General features: G+C 34.3%; 1 non-coding gene across 1 annotated transcript; it reads right to left on the bottom strand.

Moving 5' to 3' along the window:
- Positions 1-3,326: 3,326 nt before the first annotated feature.
- LOC139886694 (small nucleolar RNA R71) lies at positions 3,327-3,433 on the bottom strand. Its single transcript, XR_011772567.1, has one exon. It is a non-coding gene; the product is annotated as a small nucleolar RNA R71 (small nucleolar RNA).
- Between the last annotated feature and the right edge of the window lie 2,963 nt (positions 3,434-6,396).

The raw sequence follows: 6,396 nt of genomic DNA, 5'->3' as shown, positions 1-6,396 counted from the left end.
TTCATGGTTTGCTCTATCCTTTTTATTCAGTACCAAATTTTCTCATTTTCTGAGCTTCTTCCGCCACTATTCTTTATCATCAAACTTTCGACTGTTAAGGTGGTTTACAGTATTTGCTGCTTCATCAGCATTTTTTCAAAATTCCGAGAACTGATTGGTAGGTTAGGGTGCTTTTCAGAAATTCAGAATTGAAGTTCATAAGTCCAGGAAATAGACGTTATATATATAGATATATAATTGATGACATAAAAATGTTGCGAAATTCGAGAATAATGGTTGATGCTTCCCGGTATATGGTATGACAATTATCGTTTCAATACGATAATGAATACATGGTCAGATTTCAAAGGTATTGATAACGCTAAAAACGAACACATATTTCATAGCGTTATCCTTCAAGAAAGACAAGCTTTTAGTTGCAATTGTTCTATTTCCAAGTGATATTGTTTAATAAATAAGTGCAAAGACGAAAGACGCAAATCGCTCGAAAATGAAGATTTAAAGACAAAAACGAAGATTTGAAAGACCAAAACAACCAAAATGATCAAACGTACAAGTTACATTCCAAGTGGTTTAAATTATCGAAAGATTACGCCTAAAGATTGAAAAGAATGCAAGTCGCGGAACGCAAAGTACACGATATTAAATTATACGAAAATGCGTTCGAGAAATCGGGACCGACACATAAACCGGGCGTAAATGTACGAGACAATGGAGCGAAAATTACGAGTCAACTATGCACAAGAATATAATATAATATATAAATAATTATATAAATTATTTATATATTTATTATATTAAAATTATGTCGACAAGCAAATGGCCAAATGGTGTTGAGCTGGAATCCATTGCTCCGCGATCGCGGAGCCCTGAAGGCCAAAAGCTACGCGATCGCGGAGGCTACAGTTTCTGAAGTGGGCCTATAAAAGCCTCGATTTCTGCCGAATGATCAACCATCTTATTTTTTTTATTTTTTCATCTGCAATATTTATATATATATATTTTATAATTATAATTTTTATTTTAAAGTTTAATTTAAAGTTTGGGTAGTGTAAACGTTTAATTTACGGGTTTTCAAGTCGAAGTTCTGTTCGTGTACCGCTACGCTATTAATACCACCTTTTACCATTTCAACTCGCTGTAAGTCTCCACCTTGTTATTTTTAAAGTATTGTTATTATCGTCGTTATTATTATTATTGTTATCGAATTTTATATTTATCGTCGTTATTATCGTTATTAATTATTATTATTGTTATCTTTTATTATTATTATTATCGTACTCATGTCCACTTTATATAATTTATATTTTTACGCCGTTGTAATGTCCAACTAAATACCCATAGTGGTGACTAAAATGTAGAACCTCTGGACAAATGGACTAAATAATTTATAATATTACGATGTAACTTTGACTATTTTTAATATTGAGTTTAATCACCGACCCATTGTTATATAATTTAATATTTTCACCCCTATCACATAATTTATTAAATTAATGAACGTAAGTTAATAAATTTACATAAATTGTGCTTCAACACTTTAGTGATCTAGACGGACATATGGACAAATTATTGACAACAATTTAGAAGTGTGATCCGGTGGTTTGGGTAATATTATAATTTATATAATCGTGTAATTATAAAAAGGGCGACCGTTATAATTTTGGTATTAGCTAAAGTTAATACCGGGTTAAATCTCAATTTGGATAGTCGGGATATAATTTAATTCGCTAAAACAAGATCTAACGAAACTTAGATTAAATTTTAGTTAATTAAGACTTTATACACATCAAAAGATAAAATATAAAGTTATATATAAAAATATCGTAATTGGTCTTAAAAGCGATCCATTAATCCAGAGGGGACATATTTTAGTAGCCACTACCTTACTTTATTTTCTTAAATCTCACCAATTTCACTTTTTACCATATAAGTAAATTTTAATTACTTTTTACTATTTTACCATTTTGTCATTTCTTTATTAAAAACTTTATTTAATAATTTTATGAATTTTATAGTTTAATTAATAGTTTTAATATTAGTTAAAATTTATTAATATTTATAAGTAGTTTTATTATTTATTATTTTAAAATAAATAGTTTATTTTATATCGTTAATCGTTAATATAGTTAATTTCACTTTTCGTTTTAGTTAAATTTAAATTCCGTTTAGTTAAAATTAAAGCCTAATCTAAAACCCCCTTTATATAGTTTAATTATTAGCAATTAAAAATCTTGAAAACGCAATTTCCCTGTGGAACGAACCGGATTTACCAACGAACTATTACTATACGGATAAGACAAAGTTGCCTATATGTGTGAAATCAATCCAAAATCATAAAAACGCCATATAATCACAACCAATTCGTGTAATAAATTCAATACAAATCCGATCAAAATAAAAGGACACTGTCACGCAACACATCAACTTTTTGGCGCCGCTGCCGGGGACGTTGGCAGTTTAAACGGAATAGACGATCTTCTGATTCGTAGTAATAGTTGGATTTGTTAGTGGCTGAGTTGTGGATTTTCCGATTTAAAGGATCCTGGCTCCCTGCTACATCTTTTGGCTATTCGAAACAGGAATAAAGTCTATTTGTTTAAAGGTTTTTATTTGTTTTAGTTATTCGATCCTTTCGTGAAAATTCATTTTCAAGAAAGTTCAATGTTTATATACTTAATAAATAAATCCTTCAAGACTACATACAATTTTTCAATTGTATGACCCGTTCAGGAAAACCTAAACTCGTTATACCTAATCCAGAACCTGAAAGAGACTTGAACAAAAGATTAAAACAAGAAAAACTAAAAAAATTAGGTAGTACTAGTCAACCGAAAACGCCGAAAAACAACAAAAAAGATAAACAAGTAGGAAACACTAGTGGTCAACCGGAAATTAAAATTGAAACTGAAACCATCGTCATTAAAGAAGAAATGGCTGACGAAACACGTGATCCAAATGACCTACCGATGTGGAATACCAGACAAACTACTCCCCCTCTCGCTCTTTCATCTATAAGAAGACCTGAAATTCAGGCTGAAAACTGGGAAGTTAAGGGACAGTTTATGCACATGGTTCGTGAAAACCAATTCGACGGAAGACTTAATAACAATCCGATAGAACATTTAGAAGCTTTTGAAGATTTATGTGAACTGTATAAAACCAAAGATGTTTCTTCAGATGCATTTAAGTTAAGAATTTTTCCATACTCGTTAATCGGAGACGCAAAAGCATGGTTGAAAGCATCAAAACCTGATTCTATCACAACTTTCAACGAATTAAGAGAAAAATTCATTACCAGATTTTTCCCACCGGCAAAAGCAGAAAGGCTTAGAACTGAAATCACCACTTTTAAACAAAAGTCGGATGAAACTCTTTATGATGCTTGGGAAAGATTAAAAAGAATGTTACGAAATTGTCCGCAACACGGATTGCAAAAAGGGCAAATAGTACAAACTTTTTATCGTGGTATTGATGAACATACTCGTGGTATATTAGATTCCTCCGCTGGAGGAGTGTTTATGTACAAATCACCAAATCAAGCGTACGACATGTTAGAAGACATGTCAGTTCATACTTTTGAATGGACACCGTCTAGAGATCAACAACCTAGAAGGACGGTGGCAAGCCTTGAAGAAAATGATGAAAACAATACAACCATAGCTTCACTGTCAAACCAATTCAAAAAGTTTGGAAGAGAAATAGAGAAGCTAAATTCAACAGTCTTAGCATTACAAGTAGGCTGTGAAATCTGTGGACAGCCACATCTCACGAAAGACTGTGATATCAATGATCGGCCAATGAACTCAATAGCACAAGTTAATTTTATTGCCAATCAAAGACAAGGAAATTTTCAAGGAGGAAGTTCTGGTTATCAACCTGCAAACCCTGGATATCAAAATCCTGGGTATCAAAACCCGAAAAATTTTGCTTTTCAAAGAAATGGACCACCTGGTTTTTACAATAGAAACCAACCTCCATTTCCACCTCAACAAAATTCCCACCAACAACCGTTACCTCAATTACCATATCAACAAAATCAAAACACGCAACCAGTAGAGAAGAAATCTAACTTTGAAGAAGTTATGATGAATTTTGTCAAAAGTCAATCAGAAACGAATGAACAAATGAAGAGACAAATACATCAAGTCCAAACGGGAAACGAGCAAGTCCAAAGAAATCATCAAGCATCAATTCAAAACCTTGAAAGAGATATGGGAAGAATATCCCAATTGCTTGCTGAAAGGCAATCGGGAACTTTACCATCCAACACACAACCAAACCCTAAAGGTAAAGAAACTCAAAATTCAAATAATATTTCACAAGTTAATTCCATCACTACGCGAACTGGGTTAACCATTAACCCAGAGATTCCAAAGCCTCTCACTCCTATTCATGTTTCACAAGAAAATGAATCCTTAGTGGAAGAAAATAACGTGCCAACCACAAGTGCACCTAAAACTCAAAATCAACCACCATTGAAGGTATACAAAACTCCAATTCCATATCCGCAACGTTTGAAGAAAGATAAATTACAAGCACAGTACAACAAGTTTGCTGACATGATTAAGCAAATTTGTATAAATGTACCGCTTGTAGATGTTCTTGCGGGTATGCCGAATTATGGAAGGTTTATCAAAGATCTAATTGACGACAAAGGAAAATATGCAGAAGTTTCAACCACATTCCTTAATGAGGAATGCTCGGCAATTTTACAAAAGCAAAATATGCCACCAAAACTTGGAGATCCTGGAAGTTTTATCATTCCTTGTCTGATGGGAGATTCAGTAATGTACGATGCATTAGCTGATTTAGGAGCGAGCATTAATCTTATGCCTCACTCCTTGTACTTAAAATTGAACTTAGGTGATTTAAAACCAACCAGGATGTGTATACGATTAGCTGATAGAACTTACAACTATCCTATTGGCATTGCTGAAAACCTGCCAGTTAAAGTAAATCACTTAATCTTTCCTGCTGATTTCGTTGTTCTTGAAATGGAAGAAGACAGTAAGGTTTCCCTAATTCTAGGGCGTCCCTTTCTAAATACTGCAGATGCAATTGTACGCGTAAAAGAGAAAAAACTCAGCTTAGGTGTGGGGGAGGATAGAATTATATTAAACATAGATAAAGCTATGAAACACCCTATGTCACCTGATGAAGAATGTTTTCAAATAGACATTGTTGATTGTTGTATTGAGGAAGAACTACAAGAATTATTAAATGTCGACACCTCAGAGTTCACCCCGATGGGTGAAGGTGAAGATTTTGATGTCGATAAAGAATTAGACGAGCTGTTAAAGGTAGTCACTGATGAAGAATACGTAGAAGAAGAAATTCCCGGGGAAGATGAACCTTTTGAAGAAATTACCGATGGTAATAGGTTCCGGATAAAATCTTCCTTGGAAGAACCACCCACCTTGGAGCTTAAAGAACTCCCGAAACATTTGGAGTATGCTTATCTCCAAGGAACGTCACAATTACCCGTAATAATTTCATCAAAACTTTCCGATGACGAAAAGGGTAGGTTAATGTCTGTTTTAAAAACCCACAAAAAGGCAATTGCCTGGAAAACAACTGATATTCCAGGGATTAACCCTGCTTATTGTACTCACAAGATCCTAATGGAAGAAGATTTTAAACCCGTGGTACAAAGGCAACGGAGGTTAAACCCTAACATGAAAGAAGTTGTCAAAAAGGAGGTTATCAAATTACTTGATGCCGGGTTAATTTACCCTATATCCGATAGCCCATGGGTTAGTCTTGTGCAAGTAGTACCCAAGAAAGGAGGTACGACTGTTATTCTGAATGATAAAAACGAACTCGTTCCTACGAGAACTGTAACTGGGTGGAGAGTCTGTATAGACTATCGTCGTCTAAACGACGCCACAAGGAAAGATCATTTCCCGCTTCCTTTTATCGACCAAATGCTAGAACGTTTGGCGGGAAAAGATTACTACTGTTTCCTTGATGGATTCTCCGGTTATTTTCAAATTCCAATTGATCCAAAAGACCAAGACAAGACCACATTTACTTGTCCATTTGGTACTTTTGCCTACCGACGAATGCCATTCGGATTATGCAACGCCCCAGGCACCTTCCAAAGGTGTATGATGGCAATTTTTCATGACATGATTGAAGAAAGTATAGAAGTCTTTATGGACGATTTCTCTGTTTTTGGAGACTCCTTCAACTCATGTCTCTCAAACCTTGAACGAATGCTAATTCGGTGTGAAGAATCAAATCTTGTTTTAAACTGGGAGAAATGCCACTTCATGGTGAAGGAAGGAATTGTTTTAGGACACAAGATTTCTCGAGCTGGAATGGAAGTAGACAAAGCTAAGATCGACGTTATTTCAAAACTTCCACCTCCAACTAATGTTAAAGGAATTCGTA

Source organism: Rutidosis leptorrhynchoides, chromosome 1, assembly GCF_046630445.1.
Source record: "Rutidosis leptorrhynchoides isolate AG116_Rl617_1_P2 chromosome 1, CSIRO_AGI_Rlap_v1, whole genome shotgun sequence".
In the NCBI taxonomy this organism is placed as follows: Eukaryota; Viridiplantae; Streptophyta; class Magnoliopsida; order Asterales; family Asteraceae; genus Rutidosis; species Rutidosis leptorrhynchoides.
This window is presented reverse-complemented; position numbering and strand designations above follow the sequence as displayed.